Source organism: Rhinolophus sinicus, linkage group LG12 (genome assembly GCF_036562045.2).
Source record: "Rhinolophus sinicus isolate RSC01 linkage group LG12, ASM3656204v1, whole genome shotgun sequence".
Taxonomy (NCBI): domain Eukaryota; kingdom Metazoa; phylum Chordata; class Mammalia; order Chiroptera; family Rhinolophidae; genus Rhinolophus; species Rhinolophus sinicus.
Genome location: NC_133761.1, coordinates 28,919,743 through 28,943,067, shown reverse-complemented (window position 1 = coordinate 28,943,067; position 23,325 = coordinate 28,919,743). Strand labels below are relative to the sequence as shown.

Here is a 23,325-nt window from a genome sequence, read left to right as displayed (position 1 = left end):
TGGGGTAGAAAAAGCCCCAAAACCTTAAGGCATAGTCTCCAATTATCAAGGGCCTTATGACACAAAATTGTACAAGTTAAAACCTCAATATCCGTATCTACAAGTTTAACACCTCCCGTTTTTAAGAGGACTGAATATTCTTAGACATATCTCAAAGGACTGCATTAAAAAACATTAACTAATTATCTATTATGATTTTGCTGTTTCTCTCAAAGAAACATTCTTGAATTAATATAAAATATTGTTAATACCCATTTAAACATTTGTCAACCTAAGTAAGTCATTTTTATTGCTTCTCGGACTTTTGGCTAAGATCAAGTGTAGTAAGTCATTTTATAATGTAAAGATGTAATCAAATGCAGAGATTTCAAAGTTTGATTCTGTGAAGTTACCGAAACAACTGCCTGGTCTTTCCAAACATTTTCAGAAATAATTCTCTTAAAAATAAAGTGAGAATTTTAGAAAGCAATGGGAAAATATTAAAACAGTAAATCAACAGGAAACTTCATGAATTTTGCTCTCTAAAAAGTGACCAAAAATACACAAAACCAAATTTCAATCATTTGTACTAACAGATTTTACGGTTAAAGAGCTGCCACAAGTTATAGTATCTATGGGCAAATAATCTATTTCAGTAAGAGATTCTATTCTAGTAGGCGTCAGTTGTCCCTCTACTTTATCCTGGGTAGTTCTATCCTCTGTTCAATGCTGAGGAGCATCTTTCAAACACTAACACACACACAAAAATTGTCCAATACCAAATTACATCCCTAAGCAAGAATACCTTTCAAATGATGCCATAATTTCTCTCCCAAAAAGTAGATACTCACTGGTGCCTTTATTCTCACTCCCAAAGAATAGCATCTTATCATGTGTGACTTGGCTCCCCATAAAACACATTTTTCTTTTTGTGGTATAGGATTCCATCTATTTTCATTAACAAAAACATGTTTTCATAGGTCCTAGAACGTCAAGCTTTTTCACCAATGTCCTGATTCACAAGGTACATTTCCGTGTTCCAAGACAAGAGAAAACACCATAAGAGTAACCCACTGTGGAACTCATGAGCTCCGAAAGAAGGCTGACTAAAAAACAGGGAAAGTAAACTGGAAGGCTCCATTCTGGGCAATAAGCACAGCCTTCAGAAGACCTAGAGCAGAGGCAGGAGCTTTCATTCTCCTCCGCCCACATTTACTGTAATTTACAAAACTTTTCACCCTATAAGAGCCAGAATATGAGAAATGGCTAAGAAAGGTTTTACTTCCCCAAAACCATGGTAGTGACACTTTTAGAGGGTACTTATTCACTGGCTTACAACTAAACCCATTCATTTCCACTCCTTTTTTTCTTAGCTCAACACTGTCTCTAGAGTTTTCACAAAGTATAGAGTATGCTGGGAGGGTGGGGGTAAGTAAAACACGTCAGAGTCTTTTCAAAGCTGGACAATAACTGAGATTAAGAATTAAATGCTCCTTTCAAGGTTCCAAATGTCATTCCAGGTAGGTAATATTTACAAAACTAAAATAGGCTTTGAGGATATCAAAATGCTAGCAAACATTTAATAACTCAAGAACTCAGCAAGTTTCAGGATACTAAGAGGATAAATAGTTACTGCCATCAATTAAATTTTCTAATCTTAAAAATCATGGGAGACTTCTAATCACATGTGAAATGTACATCCATCTGTATTGGAAGTAATCTGGGGAGTACTCCCGGCTCATCTACTACTAACTGGGCTCATTTAAACCCATTAGGTCTCAAATTTTTATCTATATGAGGAAAGACGAATAGTCATCTCTGGCTCTTTTCAGTCCTGAAATCCTTATGAATGTATAAAAAGCAAATGTCTCAGTGGAGGACATATCTGCAATGTTTTAATGGAAATAGCACTTACTAATTGTCACCTTCAATTTCATCTTACCTATATGAAACATTCATAAACAGACTGATTTTACATAGATACAGAATGTTTCTCCAAATACTAAATTTTTTACTTTTCTTAAACTCAATCCCAAAAGTTTACACAAAATGTTATCATTCTTCCAAATCTCAAGACAATTATCATGACTAAAATGGCCACCTACACATTTGTTTACACGGACCCCAGGTAACAGTGACAAAGAAACCCCTCAAGCAAAAAAAGAAGTAAACTATAAAATGAGTATTTAGTTCCCTTTTGCAATTCTCAGCAGACATGCAAATCACAGAATCAATGCAGGCCAATGATCACATTTATTTAAATTTTCTGAATTACTAAATGTCTCTACCGTGCTTCCCAGAAAATAAGCCTGCCATGATTTTTCAGGATGATATCCCCTGAACATAAGCCCTAATGCGTCTTTTGGAGCAAACATTAATATAAGACCCGGTCTTATTTCAGGGAAACACGGTACATAATCATTAGGCCTGTCTACTTTAAGTAAAGGGTCTTCCTCCAAAAGTTTCCAATGCTTAGTTATTGACTGTGTTTCCTCTCACTGCAACATCAACAAAAGTTTTCCCCATTTTTAAAATAAAAAGAAAACCATCTTAGAGCTCACCAAATTCCATTTCAGAATAAATTTTTCCATGTAGTTGTGATGGAAAACAATTTTAAGAATACAGTATAACATTACAAAATAATCTCATAACTCAGTATTTAGTCTCAGTAAGGGACAAAGATGAAAGCCTTTGTGAGGTGGCAGTAACACAACAATAGGTAGGTTAGCAATAAACTTCTGACAATCCTTAGTACTCCTACACCAAAGATTTATTCTATATTCCGATTCAATAACCTATTTTATTCCTTTAAATTTATAGACATTTTACAGATCTGAAGGCTGGAATTTTTTTTTAAGCACCAAGGATAAGGTGTAACAGCAAACTGATGTTAACAGAGAGACGAGGTATCAAAGTATAACAGTACTTGCTAGAAGCTAACATAGTTTATTGCTGTCCTTGAAATCCCCTATAATTTGTCTCATTTTCCTCAAATTTAACATTATTAATTTCAAAAATAATTCATCTTCTCACTGATACTACTCAAGTGGCAAATGCACTCAGTGCAGGTTCTTCAATTTTATGATTCTCTGCCCACCTCCTCCCTGCCACGTAACACACCTGCATGTTCAGACACACACCTCCCTAAATTGACTTAAACCTGATGAATTTCTAGATGAATTTCTAAAACTAAAAAAAAAATAGATATATTTATTTAGATCCCTAAAAGGCTTCAATTCTCCACGAGGGAAAGATATTCCTAACATCCCATGTGCTACAAAATGATAGCTTTCATATATCTGGAATTGTAAGACAAGCTACATCACCCATGTTTACCAGCGACCATCTCAATGGTGGTACGTGGCACAATGTGCCCAGTACATTTCCTCCAGTAGCACTCCTAGTTATTTCAGGTCCAGCTCAAATACGACCCCCTCCATGAACTTCTCCCGGTAGCCCGCACTTTCTCCCTACAGAAGTCTACAGCTTCTGCCTCATAGAGGACCTTCATTGTCTACTTCACATTCTAGTCATTTGTGTTTCTGTCTGAACTGGCTTCAGACTCTAAGCAAAGACAGGATAAAACTCACCAAGTCTTTCCCCACTCTTCCACTTTAAGATACAGTTCCAACAGAGAAAAATGTACAATACTGGTATATACGATCCATTTAAAGGCAGGAAAAAAAGAACGTTCCTGATCTCAATCTCAACAAAACTAACTCCCCAGGTCTTCCACCTCAAATTCAAGTTTAGAACAAGCAAGAAAAGTACGAATATTCAGATTTTAGGATAGCTGCCCATATAACTCTTATAAGCAGACTAGTTGACATCGAGGAAATATTCAATAACTCACCATTTATCATATTAGCATACTGCCTTTAAAGTGACCTCACTCTAACCTCCAGATATCCATCACAGAATAAAACTTTTACATACTCATATGATTCTCTACCTCCTCCCTGCCACATACTGCAAATTTTAATTTGCAGTAAAGAGCTTAGTAATCCACCCAAAGAAACACCACCCAACAGTCAGTAAAGGTTACCTACAGTAAATCATGGACTCCAGCAGAAAACGTCTTAAAGCTCACCCCTTCTCATCCACATCAGAGAAGGCAGGTATTGCCAAAACATGAATGCAGTAGATTCCAAATCTGTGCCTAGATATTTTCTTGTAGAAAAAAAAAACTGTAGGAATATTTATTGCATTTCTGCAAAAGCAAACCCTCTAAATCATAAAGCCTAAAACCCACTAGGCAATAAAATTACACACTTTTTTGGGGGGCGAAGGGAGACTACAATGTTACCAGACAGATGGCAGAAATAGGAGTCAGACACACCTGTAACCACAGAACAAGGTCTTTCCACAATTTCATCATGGACCTTCCTAAGCATAGACAGTCTGTCCTTAACTTTCACACACTGCCCTTTTACACAACTATTGCACCACACTATACACTGCTGTCTCTGAACTGCTTCTTTCCATGTCAACTATTCACATTATCACTGATATTAATAAGTTAAATCTATCACATGGTGATCCCACCTGCCAGCGGCTGTAACTGGGGGGAAAGGTCATGCTGCAGGCAAAGTCGTAGAAGGCATTTTTGAGATGGCCATTTACTTGTACCAGCATCAACTAGCATGTTCAATCCAGTCCAGAGGACATCCAATCCCAAATCCCTTTTCACACAATCCTGAGCAAGCCAATGGCCAACCACCTAAGGCATGCATGCTCATAAGGGAGCTCCTTTAGGGGGTGTTACTGTAAGATGGAGTCAACTGAGTCTTCTCCTCATGCTGCACTGTGAATTTTGTGTGTGTGTGAAGGGGATAAAGCCTCTCCTCAATCCACCCACTTAGTATTGTGACTTAAATATTAGGAACTACCTTGACGGATGGAGCTGAGAATAGCAGGGAAGAGCCTGGAAGGATTAGGGCTGCCTTGGCCCAAGCACGAAGCACTGGCACATTAGGGATGACGCTCTTCACCTCTGTGATTACGAAAGACTGTATGTCTGAAATTTGACTTCAAGACATTCAGTTTCAGATACATTTTGCAAATCCATTTTGTAGTGTTTCTATCTGAAATTCACCCTGATTGTGGATTCTCCAACTTTGGGATTTCATGGAACAGTAAATGTGAGTGGGAACAGGTGATAATGAGAGAAACAATGAAGTTATTTTGACAACACACATACAGAAAAAAATCACTATGCCTCATTTTCATACCAAAAATGTAAGAAGCCCATAATCTTAGAATATAAATAAAATTAGCTATGTTAAAATCTCCCTATTTTGCCCTTGTCATATTTTTTCATGTCATAGATGATCACAGAAAAACTTCCAAGGTAACATTAAGGAAGCAATGAGTAAGATTATTGTAATGGCCAAACAGGAACTAAAAAGTTACAGAAACAAAAGACTTCAGGCTTCAAGAAAGAAAAGACCATCAGTTTATGTCTTTGTATCTCCTATAGGAAACACAAAGTAAATTAAAAAGTAAATCAGAATCTCTGGATCTGGATTTTTCACCTCCTCCAATATTCTTTAAGTCTTCTCAACAACCTCCATTTCCAACCCCTCATAATGAACTTTAATGATTCTCAAACTTTTTGATCTCAGGACCACTTCACAATCTAAAAAATTATTTAGGACCCCAAAAAGCTTTTTTCATGTGGGTTACATCCACTGGTATTTATAATATTAAAGTAAAAACCAAGAAAATTTTTGAATATTTATTTAAAAAAATAAAATCACTACATATTGACATAAATTACGTTAGGAAAACTAACTACTTTTCAAAAAATACTTGTGATGGAAACTATTTTACATTTTTGTGAGCCTCTTTATTATCAGGCTTAATATAAAATAAATTATCAAATCTGCTTCTGCATTCAATATGCCACAATATATTGTTTTGGTTGAAGGATAGCTGGCCTTATATAGATAAGTTGTTGAAAAAGGAAGGAATATTTCAATAACCTTTTCAGATTGTTGTAGATATTCTTCTTTGATATTACACCAAAACTCAATGAAGTGATAGTTTCTTAAAAGGTTGGGAGCAATGTGGAATCTAAAAGCTACCAATTGAAAAAATATTTTGTTCACACGTGAGTCTGTAACAGCATGCATTGGTCATTGGGAAATTCCTGGTTTACTGACTTAAACAGACCTTCAAAACCACATCTGTTCAACTGACTATCGATTTACAGTGTCAAACTCACAATAATAGATAACAAATTTCCCAAAATTCTAATTTTTGCTTGAAAGCTCAATTTAGCAACAAATAGCTTCACTTGTTTTCCTTGAAGTAACAGGCTCACTTTGTTCATTTTCAAGAAAATGTCTGTCAAATATCCAAGTCTGAATAACCATAGTCTGTCAATCATTTTTTCAAATAAAAATTGTATTCCATGAAGAAAATAGCTAGTTTAATTTGCAACTAAAACAATTGCAAACATATTTTTCCTTAACACAATCAATGTTCTCATTTTGTCACACTATTAAAATGACATATACTCAAAGGTTAAGATTTAATAATATTAATAATTTTTATTGCTTCATCAAGGACTGTTGTCACACAGCAGCCTAGCCGCTTGTCCCTACCATCCTTTCCTTAGGGAAAGAGGGTTGCAGGTTGTCCCTCTTAGGGGTTGAGTTTTATAGGTCTCCTCTCTTGGTCCCAGTATGCTGGGTCTGCGGTCAAAGACGAGTAAGATTCCTCAAGGGAGGGACGACTTAAGCCAGACGGGACCCCAGGGACCCCCATGAGTTAGCCTCTGAAACTAGGAAGGGCTACCCCTCCTCCAATGTTTCTTGGAAGCTGCTGACGCATGCTTCAAGTGACCAGCACTCTATTGTGCTAAGGAATGATTAATTGAGTGAAACCATCTCACGCCCGCTTGGCTCATGGGATGATGGCCATGAGAGGCCTGCTCCCCAGGGATTGTATACACCGCACCTTGTTCACATGGGGACAGCATGCACAGGTTGCTTTGGGACAATATGATTGGATATTGGGAACATGCTAATTGTATTAGTGGTGTAAGAGTTTTACAGACCCTGCCCAGAATCATGTGATGCCTATTGTAACAAAGCAATAAGTACCCACGACGACCCGATTCGGGGCTCCAGTCTCTTGAGGCTGTGAGTCCCTTGGTCCTCTGTGGTTTCTCTGCATTCAGTGTCTCTGGTCTCTTTATTTCTATAATAGAATTTAGCCCCTGCCGCCTCCCTCGCTTTCCCACTGCTTGTGTTGTGCAGGACGCAACATCTGGCGCCTAACGTGGGGCCCGAGGAGAGAAGAACAACTAAGAGTTGTATGGTCTGAAGGTACGGTTGAGGGGCCTCTGAGCATCCGTCATGCGACAGCTGCCTGTAAGGGGGTAGTTTTATGGACTCAGAGTATTAAACCAAGGTTATTCAGAGGAAGTAATTAAATACTTTTCAATCTATCTTTGAGTGACAGTGCGTGGAAGTGTGTGTGTATGGTTATGGTCCCACGATCTTCGTGATTACGGGGCTTGAGTGGGCTCGTCACCGCGGTTCCGTCACTCTGTCATATGGCATAACGGCGACTTGGGGGTTTCCCCAACCTGGACCGGGGTTTATACGGTTGAGCCTTAGCCAAGACAGGTGCTAAGTTCCCGCGAGGGGAACGGCCGGCCGAGCATCAGAGTGGATATTGAGTGAAAGTTTCTTTTCTTTTCCTTCTTGTATCCTTCTTGTGAGAAAGAAAAAATGGGAAATTCAGAAAGTAAGTATAGACCTTATATTTGCCTGCTGAAGCAGTTGCTTAAAAAAGGACAACATAGGGCCTCAGAAAAGAAATTGGAAGAGCTTCTCAAAGTAATTGAGGTCCATTGCTCTTGGTTTCCTACCCTGGGAACCTTAGACTTAGATAAATGGGAAGCAGTTGGTCAAGATCTCCGTGATCTCCATGCCAACGGAACTTCGTTTCCAAGTTCGATCTGGGAGACTTTTGAACTAGTTCGGTCAGTTCTAGAACCACTACAGACAGACTCGGAAGAGGAAAGGGAAGATAGGGAAGGTAAGAGAGATTCACCAAAGAGAACTAAAAAGGAAAAAGAAGATGAGGGGTCAGAGTCTAATTCCACTATAATCCCTCGAAATCTTTATCCTGATCTCGAGGAATGTTTCCAGGAGGAGTTTCCCGCTCCGTTCTGGCCTCCACCACCTCCATGTGCTGATCAGATGTGACAACAGCCTAAGACTTGCTGTAATGCCAATAATCCATTTATTCAGAACAATCCGTTTGCTCAAAAGCCTCCAGCAATAACAGCTAAACAATTCAGCTTCAAATTGTCAGCATTAGAGCAGGGTACACATCAGGCAAAAATGGCTGGAGATGTGGATGCTCTTAATTTTCCAGTGATTTTCAGACAAATTGAAGCTCCTGGCCAAAATAACCCAGATGGAATCCATGAGGCAGTGTATGAGCCTTTTCCTTTTAAATTGCTTAAAGAGTTAAAACAGGCAGTGTTACAGTTTGGGACTACTTCTCCCTATACTGTTGGCCTCGTTAGAGGTATTGCTGATGGCCACAGAATGATTCCAACAGACTGGCAGGCCTTAGCTCAAACTTGCCTTACTCCTGCACAATTCTTGCAGTTTAAAAACTTGGTGGATTGAAGGGGCTGAGAATAAAGAAAGACAAAACCAAGCTCTTAACATCAATATTACTGCTGATCAGCTTGTTGGCAAAGGCCACTGGACACCAACCCATAATCAATTAGATATGCAAGGAGTTGCTATAGAGCAACTTAAACAAATTTGCCTTGCTGCATGGGAAAAGATTGAAGTTGAAGGAAAGACTCATTCCTCCTTTCAGAAAGTTCTTCAAGGATCTCAGGAGCCTTATTCTGATTTCCTGGCTCGACTCCAGGAAGCCATTAAAAAACAAATTACTGATCCTGTAGCTGCAGATGTGATCCTTCAGATTATGGCATATGAGAATGCTAATAAGGATTGTCAAAGAGCCATAGGGGCACAGAAAGGAAAGACAGATGCAATGGGGTATTTGCGCTTGTGCCAAGAGGTAGGGACTGAGGATCATAAGGCAGCACTCTTGGCTAATGCAATTACCGGTGCTTTTCAAAAAAGAGATGTTTTCTGGCACTTGCCATAATTGTGGAAAAACAGGACATACTACAAAACATTGCAGGGTTAAAAGTAAAAACAACCCTCAACCTCCTCAGCCCACACCTTTTCAAGGTGCAAAACAGCCTGGATTGTGTCCACGCTGTCAGAAAGGAAATCATTGGGCCTCCGCTTGCAGATCTAAATATCATAAAGACGGCACTCTGCTTCAGGGAAACGGGAAGCTGGGCCAGCCCCAGGCCCAGACAACAACCGGGGCATTTGTGGGTCAGACAATCCCTCAACTGGGGATGTTTGCCAACCTAGCGGCACCACAGAATTATCACACGGTGCCGCCCCCTCAAAACTATCCATTGAGCAATTAACTTCTGCCACTGAAGAAAGTGCTGCAGTAGATGTTTGTACTGCTCAGAATATTTTATTACTCCCAGGAGAAACACCTCTCCGGGTGCCTACAGGCATTGTTGGACCAATTCCCAAGAATACGGTTGGACTCCTCCTTGGTCGTTCCAGCTTAACATCAAAAGGAGTTACTGTCCACACCGGAATAATAGACCCAGATTTTAAAGGAGAAATTCAAATTGTTATGTCTTCTTCAGTTCCATGGTCAGCAAAAAAGGGAGAAAAAGTTGCTCAGCTTCTCTTAATTCCATATATTCCACCCAATTTACGAGGAACTCAAAAAAGAACAGGAGGATTTGGAAGTACAGGTTTAGCAGGAACATTCCTGGCAGAGAAAATTTCTAGCATTCGTCCTTTAGGCCACATTAGCCTTCAAGACAGACAATTTTTAGGACTTATGGATACAGGTGCAGACGTCTCCATCATTTGCTCTCAAGATTGGCCTGCAAATTGGCCTACCCAACAAGCTGACACAAATGTTGTTGGAGTAGGAGAAATTTCAAAATTGCTTCAAAGCACCCATATCCTTCCTTGCCTTGGGCCAGAAGGACAAAAAGGATTTTTGCAGCCATATGTTGCTGATATTCCCATAAGTTTATGGGGTAGAGATTTACTTTCTCAATGGAGAGCAAAAATTGTTATTCCCCCAGGACAGTATAGCCCTCAAAGTCAGCAAATGATGAAACAGATGGGGTATCTAGATACCAGGACAAGGTTTAGGCAAATTTAATCAGGGCATTACCCAACCTCTCCAACCTGCATTACAGGTGGGCAGAGAAGGGATAGGATTTCATTCACAAGATCAACAGCCTTTTTGTTAGGGGCCGCTGTCGCCGAGCTAAAAACTCCTTTAGCTCTTAAATGGATAGATAATAAGCCTCATTGGATTGAACGGTGGCGCACCCTCCAGGAGAAATTAGAGGCATTAATGGAAATGGTACAGATTCAATTAGAACAAGATCATATAGAGTCTTCCACTAGTCCGTGGAATTCCTCAGTATTTGTTATAAAGAAAAGATCAGGAAAATGGAGAATGCTCACAGATTTAAGAGTAGTTAATTCTTTAATTGAACCCATGGGTCCACTTCAACCTGGCCTTCCTCAGCCATCCATGATTCCAAAGAATTGGCCATTGGTGGTCATAGACCTACAAGATTGCTTTTATTCAATTCCTTTACATCCTGAGGATTGCCCTAAATTTGCATTTTCAATACCATCTTTAAATAATAAAGAGCCAATCAAGAGGTATCAGTGGGAAGCACTCCCTCAGGGAATGCTAAATAGCCCTACCATTTGTCAATTTTATGTGGCTAGAGCTGTTGCTCCGGTCAGAGAAATTTCCAGCCTGTTATATCATTCATTATATGGATGACATTCTCTGTGCTGCGTCTTCCCCAGAAGTCCTTGCAGATTGTTTCAAACTGTTGCAAGAGCAACTTGAGATGGCAGGACTCTGCATTGCTCCTGATAAAATTCAAACTACAACTCCCATCAAATATTTGGGAGCTATCTTGGACAGACAAACGATTAAACCTCAAAAGGTACAGATCAGAAGAGATCAAATTTCCACTTTAAATGATTTACAAAAATTGTTGGGAGATATTAATTGGTTACGTCCCACTCTGGGAATCCCAACTTATGCGCTGAATAATTTGTTTAGTCTTTTACGGGGTCCTTCTCAATTAAATAGTCCCCGTACTTTAACCCCTCAGGCTTGTCAGGAGTTGGACTTAGTAGAAAAGAAAATTCAAGCAGCTCAGGTTCAGCGCATAGATCCCTCTCAACCCTTACAAATTTTAATTTTTCCCACTCCTCATTCACCAACCGCAGTTATTGTCCAACAAAACGACCTTGTGGAGTGGTTGTTTCTGCCTAATAATTTTGTTAAATCTCTTCCGACATACTTAGAGTTAATTTCAGAACTTGTTTCTCGAGCTCGAACCAGAGTTCTTCATTTAAATGGAATAGAAGCCAATAAGATAATAGTTCCCTGTAAAAAACAGCAAACAAATCATTTAAATATCCATTCTGAAGTTTGGCAAATTGCTGTTTGTGGATATTTCGGCATAATTGATAACCATTATCCTAAACATAAATTGTTTCAGTTTCTATTAAAAACTAGTTGGATTCTCCCGAAAAGGTTCAGTTCAGTTCCTATTTCCCAAGGGAGGACAGTTTTTACTGATGGGTCCAGTAATGGCAAAGCTGCTATTGTTAGTGAAGTTGACCAACAGGTTATTCAGACTAATTGTACCTCAGCCCAGAAAGCAGAATTAGTTGCAGTTTTAACTGCTCTGCGGGAGTGTGGTGAGCCTTTGAATATTGTCTCTGATTCTGCTTATGTTGTACATACAGTACAAAACATAGAGACGGCGCTTCTGTCTAACAACTCTAATCCGTCTCTCCAGTTTCTTTTTAATCAACTCCAACAAGTAGTTAGAAATAGACAACATCCATTTTTCATCACTCATATACGCGCTCATACTCCCCTCCCGGGACCTTTGACGCGTGGCAATGCCATTGCTGATTCTTTGGTTGCTAATGTATTAGTTACCGAGGCAACCAAATTCCATTCTTTGACTCATACCAATGCTGCAGGTCTTCGGGCTCGGTTCCCAATTACCTGTAAACAGGCCAAGCATATTGTTCAAACTTGCCCAACTTGCCAGATTCTTACTGCTCCTCAAGAATGCCCAGAAGGGGTTAATCCCCGAGGTTTAGTACCCAATGATATTTGGCAGATGGATGTAACCCAAGTTCCTTCATTTGGGAAATTGTCATTTGTACATGTCACAATTGACACATCTTCTGGATATATCACTACAACCGTTCAGAGTGGTGAAACTGCAGGACACGCTTGCAGGCACTTGTTAATTTGTTTTTCTGTTATGGGACTTCCCAAAGCCATTAAAACAGATAACGGTCCTGCTTATACTAGCAATAAATTTACCAAATTTTGTGAACAGTGGAATATTCACCATACCACTGGAATTCCTTATAATCCTAAAGGTCAAGCCATTGTGGAGCGAGCTAATTGTACTTTAAAGAAACAATTACAAAAACAAAAAGGGGGAGACAAGGATCCTCCGCAGGTGCAATTAGCCAAAGCTATGTTCACTTTGAATTTTTAAAATTTTTCTGGCTCTAATAATATGGAGCCTCATCTTGGACACACAGCTGCAGAAAGACATTTTAATAATCTCCATAGCCCTAAGGCTTTGGAAGATGTGCCCATTTGGTGGAAGGATATCCAGACCAATCAATGGCATTTAGGGACTCTGTTAACATGGGGACGAGGTTATGCTTGTATTTCTCCAGGATCAAAAGAACGTCCTCTGTGGGTGCCAAGCCGGTGCATTAAGCCTTATCATGGAGTCCGATCCCTCGCAGAACATGGCAATCAGCACGCTGGTCCAAACCTCGGATGCTGTTCCTCCGCCGAATGTGATCATCACTCGCCAGATGGGATCTCCACCGATGACCCAGGTGTACGCGACCTACCGATGCGTGGCACCGAGCGAGCCCTACCGGTGGATGAATCGCTTCATGGGCCCCCGTCATCAGGCTCCGACCTCCCCAGCTCCTCCGGCCCCTGTGGTGGTTCCGCAGCCGAGACGTCCATCAGGCCAGCCGTATCCGCCGCCGGCACCTCCTCCCAGTGAGGCGTCTTCATCATCTGAGACATCGCAGCCGAGGGTTCCACGCATCCGGATTCTTCGAGCTCCTCCCGACGCAACCCGCTGCCTACTTGGAAGCAGATTAAGAAATTGTCCCGAGAGGCAGAGAGAAATCTTATAGTGTTAGGAATGCCGAGAACAGCCTCCAACATGCTTATCTCCATGATGGCTATTCTCATGGCTGTAAGTTTCCTTCCCATGGGTGTTAAAGCAGAAAACTTCACATATTGGGCTTATGTTCCCAATCCTCCATTGCTGACACCTGTAACTTGGAATGATGCGCCTCCTCTGATTTATATAAATGATAGCTCCTGGTTCCCAGGACCAGAGGATCAGAGAGGTCCAGAATTTCCTGATGAAGAAGGCAGAGAATTTAATCTCACCAAAACAACTGCCTTAGGATTTGTTTATCCTCCTCTTTGCATTGGTCCTATCCCTCCTTGTATTCCGGCAATGGATCAAGTGTGGGTCACCCCTAAGGGTGAAGGGACTGAGTCCTATAGGGACTTGTTCATGCTTTCAGGAAAAGGATTTCAGACTGAAGGGTTGAGTACCCATCTGTATCCTCCTCCCATTTCTACTTGTCCTCAAGAGAAGTGGGCAGCCAATCATTCCCGTATTCATTGGGAAGAATGTAGAGGAAGTTTTGATAGAGTGCTAGCTCGAACTTCCATAGGCACAATTGTTGACTGGGGACCTTTTGGGATCGCTATGCACACCTGCTTTTCAGGAAGGTGCTCTGAGCCCCAGTCTCTTAAAGACCAATTAGTGTTAGGAAAATTTCCAAAAATAGTTAAAACTCCTTATGATCTGTCCATTTATTGGATAGATAAAGTTCTGGCCCCACCTCAGTTAAAAATGATTGCTCCCATTAGGGGTCCAGTGCAAAAGACCTTGTGGAAGGTGGCCTTGGCTTTAGCGCCTATTGGCATTTGGAATGGAAATTTGACCAAAGATAATAATAAACGGTACACCTTTAATTTTGAAAAATCTCAAAAGCTTAATTTACAAGCTTGCCTTAAATTGCCTTATGTTTTCCTGATTGGAAAATTTACTATAGAAAATTCCCTTAGCCTTGTTGAATGTTTTCATTGTCGTTTGCATACTTGTATCGATTCCTCCATTTATAATTCCTCAGAAGATAAAATTATGATTTTAAGAAAAAGACGGGGTCTATGGATTCCTGTCCGAGCCCCTAGAGTGTGGGAGGGATCTCCTACTGTTCATATTGTTCTTCAATTGCTTCATAAGGTTGTCCATCGAGCAAAAAGGTTTATTGGATTGTTAATTGCTGCTCTAATGGGAAAAATTGCTGTAACCACGGTTGCTGCTGTTTCTGGTGTCGCTTTACACCAGACTGTTCAAACTACTGAATTTGTACAACAATGGCATGAAAATGCTAGTAAAACTTGGAATCAACAGGTTAGGATAGATAAAGAAATTAATGTCAGATTAGTAGATTTAGAAACAACAGTAGTTTCTCTTGGTGATCAGTTAGAAAATTTACGTACTATGATTTCTCTTAAATGTGATTGGAATGTAACCACTTATTGTGTCACCCCTTTTGATTATAATCAAACTCGTACTCCTTGGAATGATGTTCGTGCTCATCTTTTGGGGCACATGCCTAATCTCACTGTAAATATTGCACAATTACAACAAGAGGTTGATCAAATGTCTAGTGCTAAGCTTCAACTTTTACCCGGAGAAGATGTTTTGTCAGCTGCTGCGGATGGATTGTCCTCCTTGAATCCGGTTAAATGGATAAAAAACTTGGGTGGTGGGTTTATTGGTGTTATTGTAACACTGATTATTGTATTCTGTTTGTTTTGTTTAGTCTTCGGATGCGGACATGCCTCCCTCCGAAAGGCATTGAATGAAGAAACGGCACGGTCTGTTTTTCTCACATTACAAAAACAAAAAGGGGGAGGTGTTGTCACACAGCAGCCTAGCCGCTTGTCCCTACCATCCTTTCCTTAGGGAAAGAGGGTTGCAGGTTGTCCCTCTTAGGGGTTGAGTTTTATAGGTCTCCTCTCTTGGTCCCAGTATGCTGGGTCTGCGGTCAAAGACGAGTAAGTTTCCTCAAGGGAGGGACGACTTAAGCCAGACGGGACCCCAGGGACCCCCATGAGTTAGCCTTTGAAACTAGGAGGGATGCCCTCCTCCAATGTTTCCTGGGAGCTGCTGACTCCTGCTTCAAGTGACCAGCACTCTATTGTGCTAAGGAATGATTAATTGAGTGAAACCATCTCACGCCCGCTTGGCTCATGGGATGATGGCCATGAGAGGCCTGCTCCCCAGGGATTGTATACACCGCACCTTGTTCACATGGGGACAGCATGCACAGGTTGCTTTGGGACAATATGATTGGATATTGGGAACATGCTAATTGTATTAGTGGTGTAAGAGTTTTACAGACCCTGCCCAGAATCATGTGATGCCTATTGTAACAAAGCAATAAGTACCCACGACGACCCGATTCGGGGCTCCAGTCTCTTGAGGCTGTGAGTCCCTTGGTCCTCTGTGGTTTCTCTGCATTCAGTGTCTCTGGTCTCTTTATTTCTATAATAGAATTTAGCCCCTGCCGCCTCCCTCGCTTTCCCACTGCTTGTGTTGTGCAGGACGCAACATCTGGCGCCTAACGTGGGGCCCGAGGAGAGAAGAACAACTAAGAGTTGTATGGTCTGAAGGTACGGTTGAGGGGCCTCTGAGCATCCGTCGCGCGACAGCTGCCTGTAAGGGGGTAGTTTTATGGACTCAGAGTATTAAACCAAGGTTATTCAGAGGAAGTAATTAAATACTTTTCAATCTATCTTTGAGTGACAGTGCGTGGGAGTGTGTGTGTATGGTTATGGTCCCACGATCTTCGTGATTACGGGGCTTGAGTGGGCTCGTCACCGCGGTTCCGTCACTCTGTCATATGGCATAACGGCGACTTGGGGGTTTCCCCAACCTGGACCGGGATTTATACGGTTGAGCCTTAGCCAAGACAGGTGCTAAGTTCCCGCGAGCGGAACGGCCGGCCGAGCATCAGAGTGGATATTGAGTGAAAGTTTCTTCTTTTCCTTCTCGTATCCTTCTTGTGGGAAAGAAAAAAAAAAAAAGGGAAATTCAGAAAGCAAGTACAGACCTTATATTTGCCTGCTGAAGCAGTTGCTTAAAAAAGGACAACATAGGGCCTCAGAAAAGAGGTTGGAAGAACTTCTCAAAGTAATTGAGGTCCATTGCTCTTGGTTTCCTACCCTGGGAACTTTAGACTTAGATAAATGGGAAGCAGTTGGTCAAGATCTCCGTGATCTCCATGCCAACGGAACTTCGTTTTCAAGTTCGATCTGGGAGACTTTTGAACTAGTTCGGTCAGTTCTAGAACCACTACAGACAGACTCTGAAGAGGAGAGAAAGGGAAGATAGGGAAGGTAAGAGAGATTCGCCAAAGAGAACTAAAAAAGAAAGAGAAGATGAGGGGTCAGAGTCTAATTCCACTATAGTTCCTCGAACTCTTTATCCTGATCTCGAGGAATGTTTCCAGGAGGAGTTTCCCCCTCCTTTCTGGCCTCCACCACCTCCATGTGCTAATCAGATGTGGCAACAGCCTAAGACTTGCTGTAATGCCAATAATCCATTTATTCAGAACAATCCGTTTGCTCAAAAGCCTCCAGCAATAACAGCTAAACAATTCAGCTTCAAATTGTCAGCATTAGAGCAGGGTACACATCAGGCAAAAATGGCTGGAGATGTGGATGCTCTTAATTTTCCAGTGATTTTCAGACAAATTGAAGCTCCTGGCCAAAATAACCCAGATGGAATCCATGAGGCAGTGTATGAGCCTTTTCCTTTTAAATTGCTTAAAGAGTTAAAACAGGCAGTGTTACAGTTTGGGACTACTTCTCCCTATACTGTTGGCCTCGTTAGAGGTATTGCTGATGGCCACAGAATGATTCCAACAGACTGGCAGGCCTTAGCTCAAACTTGCCTTACTCCTGCACAATTCTTGCAGTTTAAAAACTTGGTGGATTGAAGGGGCTGAGAATAAAGAAAGACAAAACCAAGCTCTTAACATCAATATTACTGCTGATCAGCTTGTTGGCAAAGGCCATTGGGCACCAACCCGTAATCAATTAGATATGCAAGGAGTTGCTATAGAGCAACTTAAACAAATTTGCCTTGCTGCATGGGAAAAGATTGAAGTTGAAGGAAAGACTCATTCCTCCTTTCAGAAAGTTCTTCAAGGATCTCAGGAGCCTTATTCTGATTTCCTGGCTCGACTCCAGGAAGCCATTAAAAAACAAATTACTGATCCTGTAGCTGCAGATGTGATCCTTCAGATTATGGCATATGAGAATGCTAATAAGGATTGTCAAAGAGCCATAGGGGCACAGAAAGGAAAGACAGATGCAATGGGGTATTTGCGCTTGTGCCAAGAGGTAGGGACTGAGGATCATAAGGCAGCACTCTTGGCTAATGCAATTACCGGTGCTTTTCAAAAAAGATGTTTTCTGGCACTTGCCATAATTGTGGAAAAACAGGACATACTAAAAGAGATTGCAGGGTTAAAAGTAAAAACAACCCTCAACCTCCTCAGCCCACACCTTTTCAAGGTGCAAAACAGCCTGGATTGTGTCCACGCTGTCAGAAAGGAAATCATTGGGCCTCCGCTTGCAGATCTAAATATCATAAAGACGGCACTCTGCTTCAGGGAAACGGGAAGCTGGGCCAGCCCCAGGCCCAGACAACAACCGGGGCATTTGTGGGTCAGACAATCCCTCAACTGGGGATGTTTGCCAACCTAGCGGCACCACAGAATTATCACACGGTGCCGCCCCCTCAAAACTATCCATTGAGCAATTAACTTCTGCCACTGAAGAAAGTGCTGCAGTAGATGTTTGTACTGCTCAGAATATTTTATTACTCCCAGGAGAAACACCTCTCCGGGTGCCTACAGGCATTGTTGGACCAATTCCCAAGAATACGGTTGGACTCCTCCTTGGTCGTTCCAGCTTAACATCAAAAGGAGTTACTGTCCACACCGGAATAATAGACCCAGATTTTAAAGGAGAAATTCAAATTGTTATGTCTTCTTCAGTTCCATGGTCAGCAAAAAGGGAGAAAAAGTTGCTCAGCTTCTCTTAATTCCATATATTCCACCCAATTTACGAGGAACTCAAAAAAGAACAGGAGGATTTGGAAGTACAGGTTTAGCAGGAACATTCCTGGCAGAGAAAATTTCTAGCATTCGTCCTTTAGGCCACATTAGCCTTCAAGACAGACAATTTTTAGGACTTATGGATACAGGTGCAGACGTCTCCATCATTTGCTCTCAAGATTGGCCTGCAAATTGGCCTACCCAACAAGCTGACACAAATGTTGTTGGAGTAGGAGAAATTTCAAAATTGCTTCAAAGCACCCATATCCTTCCTTGCCTTGGGCCAGAAGGACAAAAAGGATTTTTGCAGCCATATGTTGCTGATATTCCCATAAGTTTATGGGGTAGAGATTTACTTTCTCAATGGAGAGCAAAAATTGTTATTCCCCCAGGACAGTATAGCCCTCAAAGTCAGCAAATGATGAAACAGATGGGGTATCTAGATACCAGGACAAGGTTTAGGCAAATTTAATCAGGGCATTACCCAACCTCTCCAACCTGCATTACAGGTGGGCAGAGAAGGGATAGGATTTCATTCACAAGATCAACAGCCTTTTTGTTAGGGGCCGCTGTCGCCGAGCTAAAAACTCCTTTAGCTCTTAAATGGATAGATAATAAGCCTCATTGGATTGAACGGTGGCCCCTTTCTAAGGAGAAATTAGAGGCATTAATGGAAATGGTACAGATTCAATTAGAACAAGATCATATAGAGTCTTCCACTAGTCCGTGGAATTCCTCAGTATTTGTTATAAAGAAAAGATCAGGAAAATGGAGAATGCTCACAGATTTAAGAGTAGTTAATTCTTTAATTGAACCCATGGGTCCACTTCAACCTGGCCTTCCTCAGCCATCCATGATTCCAAAGAATTGGCCATTGGTGGTCATAGACCTACAAGATTGCTTTTATTCAATTCCTTTACATCCTGAGGATTGCCCTAAATTTGCATTTTCAATACCATCTTTAAATAATAAAGAGCCAATCAAGAGGTATCAGTGGAAAGCACTCCCTCAGGGAATGCTAAATAGCCCTACCATTTGTCAATTTTATGTGGCTAGAGCTGTTGCTCCGGTCAGAGAGAAATTTCCAGCCTGTTATATCATTCATTATATGGATGACATTCTCTGTGCTTCTCCAGCAGTCCTTGCAGATTGTTTCAAACTGTTGCAAGAGCAACGTGAGATGGCAGGACTCTGCATTGCTCCTGATGAAATTCAAACTACAACTCCCATCAAATATTTGGGAGCTATCTTGGATAGACAGACGATTAAACCTCAAAAGGTACAGATCAGAAGAGATCAAATTTCCACTTTAAATGATTTACAAAAATTGTTGGGAGATATTAATTGGTTACGTCCCACTCTGGGAATCCCAACTGATGCGCTGAATAATTTGTTTAGTCTTTTACGGGGTCCTTCTCAATTGGATAGTCCCCGTACTTTAACCCCTCAGGCTTGTCAGGAGTTGGACTTAGTAGAAAAGAAAATTCAAGCAGCTCAGGTTCAGCGCATAGATCCCTCTCAACCCTTACAAATTTTAATTTTTCCCACTCCTCATTCACCAACCGCAGTTATTGACCAACAAAACGACCTTGTGGAGTGGTTGTTTCTGCCTAATAATTTTGTTAAATCTCTTCCGACATACTTAGAGTTAATTTCAGAACTTGTTTCTCGAGCTCGAACCAGAGTTCTTCATTTAAATGGAATAGAAGCCAATAAGATAATAGTTCCCTGTAAAAAACAGCAAACAAATCATTTAAATATCCATTCTGAAGTTTGGCAAATTGCTGTTTGTGGATATTTCGGCATAATTGATAACCATTATCCTAAACATAAATTGTTTCAGTTTCTATTAAAAACTAGTTGGATTCTCCCGAAAAGGTTCAGTTCAGTTCCTATTTCCCAAGGGAGGACAGTTTTTACTGATGGGTCCAGTAATGGCAAAGCTGCTATTGTTAGTGAAGTTGACCAACAGGTTATTCAGACTAATTGTACCTCAGCCCAGAAAGCAGAATTAGTTGCAGTTTTAACTGCTCTGCGGGAGTGTGGTGAGCCTTTGAATATTGTCTCTGATTCTGCTTATGTTGTACATACAGTACAAAACATAGAGACGGCACTTCTGTCTAACAACTCTAATCCGTCTCTCCAGTTTCTTTTTAACCAACTCCAACAAGTAGTTAGAAATAGACAACATCCATTTTTCATCACTCATATACGCGCTCATACTCCCCTCCCGGGACCTTTGACGCGTGGCAATGCCATTGCTGATTCTTTGGTTGCTAATGTATTAGTTACCGAGGCAACCAATATTCCATTCTTTGACTCATGCCAATGCTGCAGGTCTTCGGGCTCGGTTCCCAATTACCTGTAAACAGGCCAAGCATATTGTTCAAACTTGCCCAACTTGCCAGATTCTTACTGCTCCTCAAGAATGCCCAGAAGGGGTTAATCCCCGAGGTTTAGTACCCAATGATATTTGGCAGATGGATGTAACCCAAGTTCCTTCATTTGGGAAATTGTCATTTGTACATGTCACAATTGACACATCTTCTGGATATATCACTACAACCGTTCAGAGTGGTGAAACTGCAGGACACGCTTGCAGGCACTTGTTAATTTGTTTTTCTGTTATGGGACTTCCCAAAGCCATTAAAACAGATAACGGTCCTGCTTATACTAGCAATAAATTTACCAAATTTTGTGAACAGTGGAATATTCACCATACCACTGGAATTCCTTATAATCCTAAAGGTCAAGCCATTGTGGAGCGAGCTAATTGTACTTTAAAGAAACAATTACAAAAACAAAAAGGGGGAGACAAGGATCCTCCGCAGGTGCAATTAGCCAAAGCTATGTTCACTTTGAATTTTTAAAATTTTTCTGGCTCTAATAATATGGAGCCTCATCTTGGACACACAGCTGCAGAAAGACATTTTAATAATCTCCATAGCCCTAAGGCTTTGGAAGATGTGCCCATTTGGTGGAAGGATATCCAGACCAATCAATGGCATTTAGGGACTCTGTTAACATGGGGACGAGGTTATGCTTGTATTTCTCCAGGATCAAAAGAACGTCCTCTGTGGGTGCCAAGCCGGTGCATTAAGCCTTATCATGGAGTCCGATCCCTCGCAGAACATGGCAATCAGCACGCTGGTCCAAACCTCGGATGCTGTTCCTCCGCCGAATGTGATCATCACTGCCGGATGGGATCTCCAACGATGACCCAGGTGTACGCGACCTACCGATACGTGGCACCGAGCGAGCCCTACCGGTGGATGAATCGCTTCATGGGCCCCGTCATCAGGCTCCGACCTCCCCAGCTCCTCCGGCCCCTGTGGTGGTTCCGCAGCCGAGACGTCCATCAGGCCAGCCGTATCCGCCGCCGGCACCTCCTCCCAGTGAGGCGTCTTCATCATCTGAGACATCGCAGCCGAGGGTTCCACGCATCCGGATTCTTCGAGCTCCTCCCGACGCAACCCGCTGCCTACTTGGAAGCAGATTAAGAAATTGTCCCGAGAGGCAGAGAGAAATCTTATAGTGTTAGGAATGCCGAGAACAGCCTCCAACATGCTTATCTCCACGATGGCTATTCTCACGGCTGTAAGGTTCCTTCCCATGGGTGTTAAAGCAGAAAACTTCACATATTGGGCTTATGGTCCCAATCCTCCATTGCTGACACCTGTAACTTGGAATGATGCGCCTCCTCTGATTTATATAAATGATAGCTCCTGGTTCCCAGGACCAGAGGATCAGAGAGGTCCAGAATTTCCTGATGAAGAAGGCAGAGAATTTAATCTCACCAAAACAACTGCCTTGGGATTTGTTTATCCTCCTCTTTGCATTGGTCCTGTCCCTCCTTGTATTCCGGTAAAGGATCAAGTGTGGGTCACCCCTAAGGGTGAAGGGACTGAGTCCTATAGGGACTTGTTCATGCTTTCAGGAAAAGGATTTCAGACTGAAGGGTTGAGTACCCATCTGTATCCTCCTCCCATTTCTACTTGTCCTCAAGAAAAGTGGGCAGCCAATAGTTCCCGTATTCACTGGGAAGAATGTAGAGGAAGTTTTGATAGAGTGCTAGCTCGAAATTCCATAGGTACAATTGTTGATTGGGGACCTTTTGGGATCGCTATGCACACCTGCTCTTCAGGAAGGTGCTCTGAGCCCCAATCTCTTAAAGACAAATTAGTGTTAGGAAGATTTCCAAAAATAGTTAAATTTCCTTATGATCTGTCCATTTATTGGATAGATAAAGTTCTGGCCCCACCTCAGTTAAAAATGATTACTCCCATTAGGGGTCCAGTGCAAAAGACCTTGTGGAAGGTGGCCTTGGCTTTAGCGCCTATTGGCATTTGGAATGGAAATTTGACCAAGGATAATAATAAACGGTACACCTTTAATTTTGAAAAATATCAAAAGCTTAATCTACAAGCTTGCCTTAAATTGCCTTATGTTTTCCTGATTGGAAAATTTACTATAGAAAATTCCCTTAGCCTTGTTGAATGTTTTCATTGTCGTTTGCATACTTGTATCGATTCCTCCATTTATAATTCCTCAGAAGATAAAATTATGATTTTAAGAAAAAGACGGGGTCTATGGATTCCTGTCCGAGCCCCTAGAGTGTGGGAGGGATCTCCTACTGTTCATATTGTTCTTCAATTGCTTCATAAGGTTGTCCATCGAGCAAAAAGGTTTATTGGATTGTTAATTGCTGCTCTAATGGGAAAAATTGCTGTAACCACGGCTGCTGCTGTTTCTGGTGTCGCATTACACCAAACTGTTCAAACTACTGAATTTGTACAACAATGGCATGAAAATGCTAGTAAAACTTGGAATCAACAGGTTAAGATAGATGAAGAAATTAATGTCAGATTAGTAGATTTAGAAACAACAGTAGTTTCTCTTGGTGATCAGTTAGAAAATTTACGTACTATGATTTCTCTTAAATGTGATTGGAATGTAACCACTTATTGTGTAACCCCTTTTGATTATAATCAAACTCGTACTC

General features: G+C 41.4%; 1 protein-coding gene across 6 annotated transcripts in view; it reads right to left on the bottom strand.

Annotated features, from left to right (window-relative positions):
* UBR5 (ubiquitin protein ligase E3 component n-recognin 5) overlaps positions 1 to 23,325 on the bottom strand; it is a 143,154-nt gene that overhangs the window by 87,504 nt on the left and 32,325 nt on the right. The gene's annotated exons all lie outside the window — the stretch shown is intronic.